Genomic DNA, 16,248 nt, shown 5'->3' on the forward strand with positions numbered 1-16,248 from the left:
CTTTTTTGGCAGGTGTGTGTGAGGCCTCTGTGAAAAAGCACTGTTTACTTCCTGTTTACTTATTTTCTGGAAGTTTTCATGCAATGCAATTTTAGTTTCTTGAATCTGTTTTATGACTAGAGGGGACAGTGTGGTGTATTGTTGAGAGAATCAGACTAGGTCAAGAGAAACACCGTTTCAAATTCCTACTCGTATCTTGAAACCTTTGGACCAGTAAAACTCTCTCAGCCTACTTTATAGCTCTTTAAAGGCAGAACGGCCTAAAATTCTGATAGTTGTTTAAAGAATCTTGCAATGACACTTTAACTGACCATGGATCCAGCAGTCTACCAGTGTCTTGTCCCATAGTTAAAGTTTCTGTGTACTGTAAATCGATCCCAGAATTGCTTGAACCAGAGATTTCATTTGTGGTATGTGGTAGTATCTAGTGCATCTGAATTGTAGGCCATGGATAGAAAACTAAATGGCCAATAAAATCTATTTAATATTGAAAGGAACGTTGCCTTTGATAAAATGTGGACAGCTACAACTTTAATTAAAAGCCTGTGGGAAAAAGAAGGCAATTGGTATTTATCATTAATTCTCTTTGGGAAAATTTATAAATGTGTTAAATTTAAAGAACATTAAACGTCCATTGACACAATATTTGGAGGAAACTGTTGCTCCGGCAAGCATATATAAATTTGTGTTTATTTTTTAGCTAATAAAAATAATGATAAACCCTGGTAAAAAAGTTAAACTGCTAGAGAATATCTGCAGACTAACACAACTGGATCCAATGTCCCATTGAATTCCTTACATTAAACTTACAGAATTGCATTACATTAAACTATAGAATTATGTTACAGAGTTCAGCAGAGACTAATTTGTACAAAAATGGCATGGGTAAACACTATGTAACGCTTTGTAAATTTTGGTGTAACCTTTGCCCTGCCACTGATCTCCAGAGTGAACCACTCTATTATGGCTCCTTCTTATTCTTTGCTGGAGTGACAGGAAAAGCCCTGGGCCACACTGGAGGAAACTGCTCTTCAGCTTCTCCCCTCTGCCAGTGCTACCACATTTTAAAGGAGAAGGACAGCTGTGGGAAGCGTGGGAAAAAAGCCAGAGGATGGACCCTTCCTAAGTGCCCTGAAGGTTCTTGGTGTTACTGCAGATGTGCAAGTCAAAGTTGTGTGTGGTTTTCATAGCATAAGCGTAATTCAAGAAGTGGGCCTTTATTTTCACAACTTGGCTGTGCTAGAGAGTTTCTATGAACAATCACAGCTTGATAACTTCATTTCCAAATAGGCTCCTTTTCAAAAGGTGGTTAAACTTGCAGCAATTCTAGTTCATTGTCCATTACTAACATCATATGAGTGCCTAACTAACTGAAGGAGAAAGGTGGGAATTTTCTTACCTTTCAGTGCAACCTTGATCTGACTTCAGGTGTTGGCCTCTCATTCTAGATTTCTCCACAGTCAAATGTAGAGATCTCCATGGTAACTCAAACCCCCAGACTCTTCTTACCAGCCTGCAAGAAGCAGTTCTCAACAGCTCAGAGGTCTCAAGACCAGGTAAGCAGATCCATGCTGGAATATTTGGAATTTGCATTTCCATCCTTCTTCATTACATGGTAGACTGAACATTTCACTTCAGCTCCTCCTGTAACTTTTAAAATGTAATTGACTACAAGTCTTTGTTTTGCAATTAATGCTTCCTCAAGGGCCACTAATTCTGAATGAAACAGAGACGAATCCTTTCATAAGTATCTTCCTCTACCCATATTTTCAAATCAACACACAAAATATTGTACTCACCATGTCGCGAAGAACACCCTGGACACCAAAATGCCTGGACTGAATGTAACGGATACAGTGTCTGTGAACGCCCGGGGTGCTGCCTCCTACTTAACACTATAAAATTTAAAGAAACCATGTCCTATTTCTCTCCCACTGCCAAATCCCTTAAATGTGGCCATTGTAGCGTGTGCACCTTAGTCATTCTAGGGAAAACCATGGCACTTCAAAATCCTAGAAGGGATGTAGAATTGAAATCCTTCTCGACATGTAACACCCACGGGGTGGTATATTTAATAGAGTGTCCGTGTAGGAGAGTTTATGTAGGGTCCACGACAAGAGCTATTAGAATATGCATTCAAGAACATCTTTCTAAGATCAGAAGGCGGACTATGGAAGCACCCTTCACGGCTCACTTCCAACAATTTAAACATAGCAAGTCAGATATCTGTTTTACTGTTTTGGAGGTGATTCTAGACAGGGAGGGGAGAATTTCAGTAAAGAAGTTACTTCAAAGGGAGACCTTTTGGATATTCAACTTAGGAACATTAGTACCTACTGGTTTGAATGCTGAATTGGTCATGTTTCCTTTAAGGGATTTGGCAGTGGGAGAGAAATAGGAAGTGGTTTGTTTAAATTTTACAGTGTTAAGTAGGAGGCAGTGCCCTGGGCGTTCATGGACACTGTGGGCATTTTCGGACACTGTATCCGTCGCATTCAGTCCAGGCATTTTTGATGCCCAGGGTGTTCTTTGCGATATAGTGAGTACACTATTTTGTGTGTTGATTTGAAAATATGGGTAGAGGAAGATATTTATGAAAGGATTCATCTCTGTTTCATTCAGATTTAGTGGCCCTTGAGGAAGCATTAATTGCAAAACAAAGACGACTAGCATTTTGTCGGGCCAGTAGAGGCTACTTCCCCCACAGATTTCATCGTATACTGATGGCGCATTAGCCATTACTTGATATTACTGGAGTGGGGTGACTCATGAGTAAAGTGGAGACGCTACACCTACTTGATTCATTGTTTGAAGGACTACTAAGGATTTACACCTGTGACAATACGGACTGTACTTTGTAACTATTAATTGTATGTTCCTTGACTATTGAAAGATTAGAAGTTTGTACTGTTATTGATAGGTATTTTCTGTTGATTGGATTGATGGTTTCCTTATGATATTGATGGTATTTGTATTTTATGAGATTGTATTTAATATTGATGGTATTTATTTAAGACAGACACTAAGCACTTTTTCACTATTAGCACTTAAGAGTAAAATGGTTTACAAATATTTGATTAGTAAATTGTTTACAAATATTTGATTAGTGTTTATTGTAAGGGGGAGACTTGTAGACAATTAGCTTTACAGCTTCTCCCTCTAGTGCCACTTTTAAAATTTAAACAATGCTAAATTATAACGATTGCTATCTCAGGTGACCAAAGAAAGAATTCCTGCTTAAATATCAGCATAATGAGCTGAAAAATTAAATTGTTTAGATATTTGTGTATTTCAACAGTAAAAGATTTTATGTTGTTGTCTTTTCTGGCATACGACAGATAATGGATCAGTATGAGTTGTTGCAGATACCTTAATATGAAACAAGCTACACCTCTTGTGAAGGTGGCATATTATTTGCCACTGCCCCATTTAAAATACATAAAAGAGGGACAGCAATATTGAGTGTATTTCAAAGGAATGAGTAGTCATGCCCCATTCACAGTACATACAGCCAAATGTATTTTGAGGTGTAAAATACTACGTGAGAAGGCATCCTATGATACTTTTCTGTTCCTAAAAGGTTAAAGCCATCAGTTAATTTGATTTGTCTTTTAGGCATAAATGGGGATTGGTAGTCTTACTTTATTGGTGGACAGGAAATGAAAAGCCGTAATGGCAATGAATCTATTTCAGACTGAAAGGGAGGCAAGAATCTGGATTTATCAGATTGTAAATTATTCTGGTTCAGGAGTTACATTTGGGCCAGATTATTTTCCAGTGTATTCTAGTTTCTAGTTGGTATTCATAAGATGAGGTGCAACAAATGTCTGAAAAAAGAGAATCAGACTTCTCCACAATGGGACTCTGCATTTTTGTCCCCATTTAATGTTGAAGTTTATTGGTAGAAATTTTATTCCTTCTGATCACGATTGGATGGTTCCAAAGTGTCATTGAAGTGAATAGCAAGCCCCTTCCATGAATGTGGCTTTTTGACATTTCCATTTTCCTACAGTGGACTCCCCACATTGCAACCCTCACTGTTCTTAAGGGTTCTTGATCCCATGGAGTTACTTTTTGGGCTGCACCAAGAAGGGAGAAGCAGGAAAGATCCATTCCAAGAGCAGAAGTTTGTTCATGGACTTTTGTATCTAGCCTTATGTCTCTTACTTTTCCCATTGCTGCTCTTACTCTTAAAGCAAGTGTTGTTGTTAATGACGCCAATACTCCTGTCAGATTTGCAGCTGCCATGGTAGCATCCTTTGAAAGCTTGACTGGTAGATGATTCTTTGAAGTGTGTTTGCACATTAATACAAAATTGTCAGACTATTCTAAATTGTATTCTTTTTTATTTATTTCACTAGGAGCCTGTCCCTTTGAAATCTGTTTGACAACAAATAACTATTTTTAAAGGAATGTAAAATGTAGAGCATTATACAGCATTTGGATTTTAATTAGTTTTATTTAAGAAGTAAGCAAACTGTTTCTGGATGTGACTCCAAATGTATGATGATTTGATATAGTTCCTTGTGGAACAAGAGGAAGTGTTTGTCAGAAGTTCTCAGCTAATACAGTGGTGACTTCTGCCTTAGGCAGCTAGTTGTACACTATGCTGTCCGAGCTGTGTTTTTGCCTGAGGTTTCTGTCTTCCTTGCTCTTGAGATCCTGGGGGCGATCATGGGGTCCTTGGTAATCGACCACTCTCTTTCATGGTCCCATCAGCAATCTCATGTTCTGGTGGTGGCTCCTGTTCCTGAGGCTCCTGGGGTTCTGCTCCAGTAATCTCAACGGGCTACAAGTTCCCTGACAGCCCCAGTGAGTCAGATGGCCCAGGCACCTCAAGGTCTATCATGGTTTTTTCTTCCATGGAATCTAGCACCATGGAGAGAAATCATCAGGCCCAGCTACAACAACAACAATCCCCGCAGGACCCATGGACTGAGGAGAGCCAGGACATGCTTGCAAGGATATGCCCAATGTTCCAAGCCAGAGGTGTGAACATCTGAGGCTGCCTCTGAGGAATGTTATTCTGCCCCAAATCTTTTCCTCTCTAAGAGATATTTGAGTTTACCTTGATGGATGCTAAAGTCTAGTATGCAAGCTACTTAATACTGCTCCTCCCCATCAACTCTTATTGGAGATGGTGGCAGCTGAGGGACCTGGGCCAGATGGGGTGGGGAAGCTGAGACTAGGAGGGCATGGTGCAATAGGGGTTAGATGTGCATATTTGCAGGTAACTATAACCTATAGGCCCCCAAACTAACTTGTTACAGGATAGGGTAAGGGCCAATAAACTGAGCATCAAACTTGCAGAGTAGTCTTTGCCAAGGGCAGCCACACCAGATCTGTCACCTTGATTGGAGGTCCTGGTTGCTGCTTCTAGTAAATGGTCTCCTTGTAAACCTGTTTTGCCTTGTCCAAGGAACTGGTTGGGGATGCATGACTAGCAGGAAAAAACAGGGGTTTTATCCATAAGTAGCCATGATGGGGTTCTGCTGCATGGAGGAGTGAAGGACATTGTTTTATGTGAACTTGACACTTGACTCAGACTATGGCCACCTGACTCAAACTAACTTATCATTTGGCAGCCTGACTCTGTAATAAACTCAACACAAACTATACCTTGGTCTGGTCATCGAGAAAGTCTCTAGGCCACAGTTCCATGTACAGTTGAATTTGTGCAAAGAAAGCAGGAAATTCATCAGACTTATCTCCCAAATTTCTCTGGCAGACTCACTGAACAGTTCCTAGGAAGAGGTTCAGCTGGTACAGGCCCCACTGCCGGTGGTTGCTATTGATGCTGCTGCTGAAGCACAGTCTCAGCTACAGTCAGTTGGGCTACTGGGACCCTCCTGGAGGGCTGAACCACCTTGTTTGTTTGCTCTGGGTGGATTTACACACAGCTGGTCAGAAACTCAAGACACAGGTTTAAATATAATGGCTGTTTATTAGCTTAGGAGAGTGGGTGCAGGGTTGCAGGAACCACTCTATAAGGCACAAGCAAAGGCAATAAAATAACAAACAACTTACCTATTTCTTGCTAAAACTATCTGTCTAGACATGAAGCTTGCTTTTCTCTGAAGAGGCTTGAGTACTCATACTCATAAAGTCCTAAACCATGCCAGGCAGCTCTAGTCATCTCAGGCCTGACATGGAACAAATTCTCTCACGTGCTGATCGAATAAGGTAGCAATAGAACAGTGAAAGCAGGTCCAAGTGAGTGTGTGAAGCATGACCAGAGTGCAGCGAGGAGCCATCTTTTCTAGCAGTGTCAGCCAGTCAGGGCACACTTTGCTATTGCCATTGCTAGCCTGAGAATAGGAAAGGAGGACATGCGAAGCCGAGACTCCCACCCCAAGGAGCCATCTTTTCTAGCAGTGTCAGCCAGTCAGGGCACACTTTGCTATCACCATTGCTAGCCTGAGAATAGGAAAGGAGGACATGCGAAGCCGAGACTCCCACCCCAAGGAACCTAGTCTGAGCAACAGCTCGCAGGTGCAATTAATTAACTCGGCTGCTCATTCCGTTCCCAGGATGACAAGCCAAAACTGGGCCTGTGAGATCTTAGGAGCTTGAACCCAATATACTCAAACAGGCATGTATAATGTATCTCTTCTAGACACACACACTCACAGCTGGACAGCTGGCCGCAAGTTCCCTGAGAGACCCTGAAGGCATTTCAGGGTCTACCATGGTTTTGTCCTCCATGGAATCTACCACCATGGTGTCCTCATCCTCTCATGAGGAATCAACAGGCCCAGTCTCAACACTTTAAGATCCAGGTCAGATTTTGTGCTCACTAGTAGCACTTTCATCTTGTCAGGATTAAACTTTAGTTTATTAGCCCACATCCACTGTAGAACTGCCTCCAGGTACTGGTTCATGGTTTCTACAGCTTCCCAAGGATCTGTACTAGGAGATGCTTAGAGGGAGTGCAGCTCTGTTGAGAGGTCCACGAGTATCAACAGAGTTGTACTCCCTCTACACATTTCCTGGTACAGGTCATCTACTAGAGCAATCAAGACTGTTCCCATAACCAGGCCTGAAACCAGATTGGAAAGAATCCAAACAATACGCTTCATCCAAAAATGCTTGAAGTTGTTTAGGCTTCACCCATTAAATCACCTTGCTTCAGAATGGAACATTTCAGACTGGTCAGTAGTTACTGAAATCTCTTATGTCAGCGGCAGACTTCTTTAGTAGTGTTTCAAGGCTGAGATGACCACAGTTCTCTCAGGGAGGCATTAAGTACCATGGACCCAATCAGCCAGCCTCCCTTATGGCAGATTTAAGTATCCAGAAAGCGCAAGGGTCATACAATCAAGTGGCAGGCCTCAAACTTCCAAAGATTCTATACACATTCTCATATTGAATAAATAGGATAAGTTGGCACCATCTGACCCTGTCACTACTGATGAAGAGTCTAAGTTGGTATGGATACAAGAGATTTTATCTGCAAAGTGTTGGGCCAAAAAGTTGCAGTGGGCAACTGAGCATGCCAACTCCTCTTGCAGACAAATTCCCAACAGACCTGGAACAGCTTTGCTGGCCTGCATTGTGCAGATGCAAAGGTAGTGGGAAAGTGTTGTTTCTTTGCTGCTGTCACCATTATGGAAAATACTTTAAAATGAACTGCAGCTGGTGTCTTATTTGGATTGTCCCAAGTCTTCCTCCACTGTTGCTGTAGCCATCTCCCTTGTCTTTTCGTCATCTGCAGCCCCTCAGAAAGCCAAGGGGCTACCTCAGCTGTAACACCTGAGAGCTGATGCATGGGAGCGAGCATGTCAACCAAACAGCTAGTTTCCTTATTCCAGAGGTCACTTAGAACATCAAGAGGAGCACCAACCATATGAACAGGAAAGTTCCCTAGAGTTCTCAGGATCCATCTGCCTCCAGGGGTGGATCATTTTAATAAATTTCCTCACCCCTGCAGAGTATCTCTGTAAGTCTTAACTCAAGGAAATAGTGATCTGTCCATGACAAGGGAACTGTCATCAATTCCTCCACCCTCAGAAATAATTCATCCCACCTAGAAAAAAAAAAGATCAAAAGTGTGGCCTACACAGAGTGTAGCACCAGTTGTTACCTGAGACAGGCCCATGTTTGTCAGGGAAGCCATAAAATCCTGACCCTCTCCTGATGAATGTTGACATCCCCTAAGACAACCAGCCCAGGGGCCATCAACACCCCCCCCCCTCTCTTTTTCGCTTTCTGCCATATATGTGTGTGTGTGTATTCACTTTTCCCCAGAATCTTCATAAAAACAGTTTTCCAATCATTTATCTATGTGGTTCTTCTCCTGGGAGCGCTGAAGATTTCTTTTAAGCAAGACACAGTATTGAAATGTTATATGTTATACTGGAAATATCCCTTCTGTTAAAGATATTAGTCCTCTGACAATGATTTTGAAGAAATATCAGATTGGCCTAAAATCCTCACATACGCTGCTGTAATTAGTTTTAAAAGTGGGGAAAAGGTCAAAACTAGAATATGTATTCTAAGAAATGTATTCTTACCCTGGCCAAATTTCTTCTGAATAGATACATATTTTAATGGCTTATATAAATCAAATATATGGATCCACTCTTGGCTTGTTCTTCTTGAATGCAACACATGGGTTATTTCTTGTTGCATAACTGTCACTGGCAACAAAAGGGATTAGAACATCTCCTGGGTTCCCCCCCCCCCTGTGATTGCCTAAGATTCCAAAAAAGAGAGAGATTGTTAAATGCCTTGCAGGATAAAATAGATGGCTATAGGATTTAGCTTAAATCTATAGGTTGCAAGTTGGGATGGCCAGTGACAGATCCTGTTTTTGGTTTTATGTGACTGTTTTATATGCATATGACATGTCTGTTGATTAAACACAGTGCTCCTTCAAAGCACACATACTTCATGCTCATGCAGTTCTGGAACTGATAAGTATATAAAGGGAAGGTGAAATACAGGCAATTTGGTAAAGAGTGAATCATCACGTAACTGTCTTCCAAAACAATACTGCTCTATTTCAGACATCTTTTTTTTTCTTGAACAATCTCATGGTTGATTCATTTTATCATGGAATTTGGAGGCCAAGCAGGCTCTTTTCTCATCCTACTGTCCTTGATTTTCAAAAAAGGTCAAAAGCATGGATTGAATGCCACTTTATACTGCACAGCTGTAGCAGTCAGGTGTGAGTAGGCAAATGACTAAAATGCAGTTATTAAAAAAGAAATAGTTTATTTTAAATGGTCAGGATTCATTGGACATAAACAAGTATATAACATAAACTAAAAATGTATATACGTACTTAAAAACTGAGTAAAACAATGAAAATAGAAAAGTACATTACACAAATACATTGCTTTGCTACCTGACAAAGATCAGTTCCCAAAGCATATATTGTTTACTGAGGGTTCATTTGTTTCAGGTCACTTCAAGGGCTTTCAGAATGGGGCTAGGAACATGTTACTGACAGCTCCAGGCAAACAACAAGCTTCAGAAAGAGAAAACTGCCTAAGTGAGGTGGGAGTTGAAACGAAATCTGAGCACCAGTTTATTGAAAAGAAACACCTTTGACAAAGGGTATACATGCCCTGACTTTAAAAAGTGATAGAAATAAGTGCGGGATGAGTCACTCTCTCTCTCAATTTCTGCATTTATAACAGATGAAACATCCTTACTTTGATATGCATATTAATAATCTTACACATTGGGTGTGTTTCCAAATTGTGGTTTTGGCATCGACTTCAAGGCAAATTGGCATCCTGCAATAATGTATCTGCCCCCTACTTTGCTTTCCAGAAACCTGACCTGACATCACGTGGTGGTTGTGAGAATAAAATGAAGTAGGGCAGTAAGTGTTACATTAGAAACAAACTGCAGTTCAGTCATTCCTAGGTTGGTTGTCTTTTATGATGCTGGTTTTCTACACATAATTTCTAGAGTGAAACTTTCAAAAATATTCAAGCCTGGCTTAAACCTACTTTCCCTGAAGCTAACTGTAAAATTGGAAGTGGACGTGAATTGGCTAGAGCAGGGGTGGGCAAATTGCGGCCCGTGGGCCACATGCGGCCCGCTACAGAGTTTTTTGTGGCCCACCAAGAGAGTCAGAAAAATCTGCCTTGAATCAAGATTTGCAGCTATAGATGATATGAAATTAGCACAATAAATAAATTGAATAAAACTACCACTATTTTATTTAATTTATATTTATTGATTTTTATGATACAATTTATACCTTTTCTGAAATGCAAAGTTAACTAATGAATGCAATCATTTTAAAAGGTGCGGCCCTCCGCTAACCTCCGCTCCCACAAAGTGGCCCCCGAGCCAAAACAATTGCCCACCGCTGGGCTAGAGTGGTCAAGAATGTTCCCTAATGTGAATCTAAGTGGCAGATTGGCTTTGCCTTACGGAAGTCCTCACATCAAATTGTTTAATGCTCCTCCAGAGCTATACAAAGATCTAGCCAGGCTCCTGGAGCTTGCAGTGGAAGTTATTGAAAATGTCCCATGTTTGAAAAATTTTATATATGGTTTTCCCCCCTCTAATTTAATTACAACATTACAAAAATGAGCAGTGAAATCCTCATGACCTCTGTTCTATAAAAACAAACCAATATTTTGGTGAAATGTCACACACCTATTTTATTAAATTTCTCTTATTCGGTGACTTGCATAACTACTCATTCCTAGGAAAAGTAATTTTTAGATTGGAAATTGCACAAGTATGGGGTAACTATACAGTCAACCAGCTTATTACACAAGTGAATGTAAACACCAGCTTAGTGTTTAAACATGTGCAAAATACTTATTTTTTCCTTGTGCATGTTTATTAGTGCTGCATCCCTACTTACTGATGGGTTTCATTGCTCCTTCCATGTATTTTTTCAGTATTTTGAAATTCTGTATTTATGGTACCAAAACTGGATCCAGCAGTCTGCAGAGACGATGATTATGCTGACTTCTCATCATTTCCTTTCCCCTAGCTATCCTTTCCAAACCTGGAAAAGTTTATAACCAGGGTCACAGGATAGCTTGGACTAACACCCACATGATCAGGAAGCTGCTATGGGGAGGACAAAGGGAATGAAATTGCCCTCTTCTCCTTCTCTCAGTGGGGCTCCACTGATGGAAGAGGTAGAAAAGGTAATTTTGTCAGTTTCACTCTCTTAACCTCAGCTTTCTGACCATGTGATGATTAATCTATTTGGATCCCACTAGCTCAGACAAGCCTGATCTCATCAGATCTTGGAAGCAAAACAAGGTCGGCCTTGGCTAGTAATTGGGTGGGAGACTTCCAGCAAAGACCAGAGTTACAGAGGCAGACAATGGCAAACTACCTCCGTTAGTCCCTTACCATGAAAACCCCACCGAGGTCATCATAAGTCAGCTATGACTTGATGGCAATCTCCACCACCAACAACCGCAGGATTAATCTTCCCTTGAGTCAGAAAGTATTTGTTGGGAGGAAGGACCTCAACCATCAGCTCCTTCTGCTGAGAGACTACTATGGTCTGAGAAGGTACCTTGCAATATAAATAGTGCCAATGGTAAGATCATGTACGATTCATTTCAAAAACAAATGTTTAATAAACTTTTGTCTTGACTGTTTTTGAAGCCATAATTTAGCCTGTTTATAATAATTAAGAATATTTGGTTTCTATAATTTTAGGAACTTGTGTGAGATTTTTCCTGTCTCGTTTTCTGGTGGCATCAGTTAAAATATAAAAACTGCTTTTGTGTTTTTGGTGGCTATTCTTTGATGTGTTTGAATGTCTCCCATTAAAATACATTATGGTTTCCCTTTTTATTTTCATCCCATGTACATGTGTATTTTCATGGCTTATGTTAAGTTCTCTCTCTAGGGAAGGAGGGCATCTTGTCATAGATGATCTGTATTTGACCATCAAAGAGACAGGACCAAGACTCAAACTTCCTGTCAGCTGGGTGGAAGTAACTCATTGATTCAGTTTGTTTCCTGCCTTACCAGAGAGTGCAAGCTTTAGCAGAAGCTCCGAGAACTGGACTCCTACAAACTGCAACCTATTTCTTCCTTCTTATAATTTTCTACCTATCTGTCTTCCTTTCCTCTGTGCTTTTGTCCCTTCTTTTCTTGCCCTTTATACCTTCATCCTCTCTCCCCCTCATTTTGAGGAGTAGTGTGGCTGAGGCAATAGAAGGACAAGGAGACTTGGATGAAACCTTGGGTGGGTTTCTATCCATGGATGATGAGAAACTCCCTCTTCACAAACCAAGAGGCAGGGATTCCCCTTGCACCCAATGCAGCTGGTCTAGTCAAGCCCTGTAGAAACATGCATAGCTGCTGAGACCCAGAAGAAAATTGGAATCATGTAGTCAGCCATGATTGGGAGGATGCTATTTTGTTGACAACAGATTTTGATGGGAAACTTCCCTGTGCTGCTGTAGATGGTGGGTACTGAGCTCCAGCCACTGAATCAATGCAAAATCAGCAGGAAAAGTAGAGAATCACTGTGGAGCATGGTATGAAGGTAAAACTACCTTCTGGAAGTATATATCTAGCTTGTAGAATTGATGCTAGAGAAATTTAACTCTCTTACAAAAATGCAAAAATTCTCCTGTCTGTGGGGGAAGGGAAAGACAACATTCCCATTCTCCATCTAGGTCACCTGTGGGCCTCTGAACAAGCTGCCCCAGCCACTCTCCATTGTTTCCTAAAGTAGGGGCGGGGGGGCGGGATGGGAATCCACTCTGCCTGTTCCCTCCTGTTCCCCCCAGTCTCGTGCCACTCTCCTCCTGCCTGCCAGCTCCCTGCCCATGTTAGCCTTGTGCTGCTTTCCCGCCACAGAATAGAGCTTGCCTTCTTTTTGCAAAGTTGAGGCAAGCTACACACTGGTGGCTGCCTGCTCGCTCGCTGCTGCTCTGCCTCTGCTATAGCTGCATCTGTGGCCAAATAATCTGGCCCATTAGAGTCTAGATTCCGGGATCTGATGTGGGATCCTCCAGTGTGATCCCACATAGCTGGATTATGCCAGATTGGGATGTATCTGACTACTTAGTTGGGTCATGAATCCTGGGTTGAGCACACTAACCCTGTGGTGGGCCCTAAGGATCTACATCAGGTGCCCATCAGCCTTTGATTCCAATCAGTCCACCCAACAAAGGGTAGAAGATGTCTAGATTCTGCATAAGTTATAAGCTCAGATAGTGACTCGCTCAAGTGTGCCAAGCGACTAAAATCAAGATCTCTACAGGGACTGTAGCTCATTGTATCTGGAGGGCAGATAGCAGTGCAGCACTGGATTCTTTAACTTCAGTCAAAAAGATCTGCAAGGCAGCTAATGGCTGTCTTTCTCTACCTTTGTTAAGCATTAAGTTGACTACTGTTGCCTCAGCTGACACAGCCTTCTGCAGGAGTATTCTGGAACAGGTAGAGTAATTATCTCTACCCACCTAACATGGGATACAGCTGCTTTTAAAGTCCCATAACAAGATGCCCTCCCCCTCAGAGCAAGAATGAAACACTAAAACTTGTCGTGACGGTTCTTTCTGCTCTGAGGAAGAGAAGACATCTTGCCTCACCCTGTCATTAGAAGAAGAACAATATGCTAATCGAGTCACAACCTACTCACGGCAGTCCCATCAAGGGTATTCCAGGCAAGAGACAAGGTGAAGTAGTGTGATTTTCTTCCTCTGTATAGCAACCTCCATCTTCCTTGGTGGTCTCCTATCCAAGCACTAAATTCGACCAATGGTGCTTAGCTCCCAAGCTCCGACAAGCTCAAGCTAAATTGGGCTATACAGACTGCTCACCCTGTTGTTAAAGGGGGGCATGGTAAATCAATTTTCTCTTCCCCTTGCCAACTTTCTGCTTCCACTTCAAGTTTTCTATTGTTTAACAAATTGAAAATTTTTTGTAGTATAGATACTGCTTCAAGAGTTACTGAGCTGAATCAGTGGGTGACTTCCACCCAGGAAACAGGAAGTTTGATTTTTATCCTGCCTCCAGCATGGACAAATTGGAACCATCCATAACAAGATGCCCTCCCTTTCTCAGAGCAAAAGGACATAGTAAGTGTCAATGTTCCTTTTAAAAAGGAATTTGTTAGATGGTGTGTTATGATGTTCATCCAGCTAATCCAGTTGCTGATTATCTCTAGTTGTAAATATGACACACATCTGAATGTACATTGGAATCCACATCCTAAAGCCTACTTTGCCATTAAGGGCAGAGAATAACAGCTTGTGAACAGATGGAGATGTTCGGCTATATGCTGTTGTTGATTCTGGGTCTAAATTCACTGCCTCATTCAGCTACCCAGGCTTTAGGAAAGGGGTAGCTAGTGATGATACGTATTCTTTACCACAGTTAATCCTTCCAGTGGCAAGTGAATATTGTACATTTCGCTATCCATAAGTTCAGCTCCAAAGACTAAAGCTGCAATCCTAGGAACAATTTCCTTTGAGTATGCCCATTAAATTAAATGGAGCTTATTTCTGAGTAGACTGGATTAGGATTGCTCCCTATGAGATTTAGAGGTGCAGTGCTCATATTAGCTTTATTTACACTAGTGTTTTAATGTGTATATATAATAAAGTGGTTGGTTCTTTCATCCTCTTTTATGATCTGTTCATTTTGCATTATCCATCTATTATTGCAAGTGTTTGGTGATATAATTTAAAGGCAGTAGTTTAGTTATTCTGCTACAAATGCAGTGACAAATTTAGGGTGCTTGAATCATATTTTGTGTACTATCATTCAGAAAATAAATACAAACAGGATGTTGTTTGATACTGCATTTGACTCTTTTTTCATTAAATTTAAGTTAGATAAAATTCTAACCTCTGACCGTTCCTTTTACAATGTGGACCATCTTTAAAGGGATTTATTCTCAACCATTTGGGAATTCCTTTGAGACACCAAACTCAATCAGGTTTCTTAGTTTTAAATTTAAAGAGCAAGGAAGTGTAAATTAGAGAGAAATTTGGCATGCAAATTTCTTAGTTAGAGAGAGAGGGTGGGTGAGCTGATTATAATGAGTGAACAGATTATGATGATAGTGGAGATTTGCTGATCTCTGTCCATTGTCAAAGTCTACATCTTCATGTTTCTGTATTCTGCTGGAAAGGGTTTAACTGGAAAAATACAGAATTGCTGTTGTTTGCAGCTGGTTGCTGTTGCTCTTGGTTACAAGCCCTGCCCCCTAGTGTCCTGGGGCCCTGCTGGGCTAGGCAGGAAGGGACCTTTTGAAACAAAAGGCTCCTCCTTGCCAGAGGCAGAGCGGAAGCACCTGGGCTGAGGCAAGAGCACATGGTGGAGAGCTGCTGCTAGAAGGTAAGGGGTTGTTGTCTTTCTGCCTTTTGCCCTTTGCCTTTCCTAGCTACTGTGTGAGAAGCTGAGGGTGAGTGGGTTCTGTGTAGCTTGCTAGAGAGTGGTTCTGGTTAAGTTCTGTGTGGGGCTGTTGGGGGCTGAGTGAATTGCTGTTGTTTGCTGCTGGTTGCTGTTGCTCTTGGTTACAAGCCCCGCCCCCTAGTGTCCTGGGCCCCTGCTGGGCTAGGCAGGAAGGGACCTTTTGAAACAAAAGGCTCCTCCTCGCCAGAGGTGTGAGCCTTTGGCGCGAGCTGAAGGGCGAGAGCTAAAGGGCTCTTGGCCTGTGGCTCTTAGCCTGGGATCTGCCTGGGGGACCTGGAACTCTGCTGGTATACTGGTTCTGCTGGTACTCTAGGTATATATTTGGAAGGCAATAATGTCTACTGAAGCCCCCTTCGCAGTCACCTGCATGGAGTGTGCCATGTTTGTTTTCCTCCCAGAAGAGAAGACAGAGTTCACTTACCAGAAGTGTAAGCTGGTCAGACATTTGGAAGAAAAGGTTCAGAGCCTGGAGGAGAGGATCACCACCCTTCAGGAGATCAAGGAGGGAGAGGATTTTTTGACAACAGCCTGGGGGCTCCGCACAGCCAAGAAGAGGAAAGTCAAGGAGGAGAAGAAAGAGTCGATCTTCCTTCTGAGCCTCCTCTCAGATCTACGGTACAAACCCGAAGATGTCAACGAAGAAGATGCTCTGGTCCACTTGAGCTCAAGAATCATTTTGAAGTGCTAGAGATGGTGACGGAGATGAGAGTGGAAGGAGAACCGCAAAGTGCTGGAAGAGGGTGTGCAGAAGACATGGGACCACACGGAAGTGGAAAAAAACGGAAGGTGGTAGTCGTTAGGGACTCTTTGCTCAGGGGTATGGAACGCCATGTCTCTGGGCCAGATCCCCTATTCCAAGAGATGTGTTGATTGCCG

General features: G+C 41.9%; 1 protein-coding gene across 4 annotated transcripts in view; it reads left to right on the top strand.

Annotated features, from left to right (window-relative positions):
- The window catches only part of TBL1X (transducin beta like 1 X-linked), a 226,432-nt gene that overhangs the window by 125,181 nt on the left and 85,003 nt on the right, over window positions 1-16,248 (top strand). For 3 of the 4 annotated variants that reach the window (XM_054974241.1, XM_054974240.1, XM_054974242.1), the window contains exon 3: window positions 1,449-1,556. The exons of the other annotated variant lie outside the window; for it this stretch is intronic. The gene's annotated coding sequence lies outside the window, so the exon portion shown is untranslated. The remainder of the gene's footprint in view (window positions 1-1,448; window positions 1,557-16,248) is intronic. 4 annotated transcript variants of the gene reach the window in all.

This window comes from Eublepharis macularius, chromosome 3 (genome assembly GCF_028583425.1).
Source record: "Eublepharis macularius isolate TG4126 chromosome 3, MPM_Emac_v1.0, whole genome shotgun sequence".
Classification (NCBI taxonomy): Eukaryota; Metazoa; Chordata; class Lepidosauria; order Squamata; family Eublepharidae; genus Eublepharis; species Eublepharis macularius.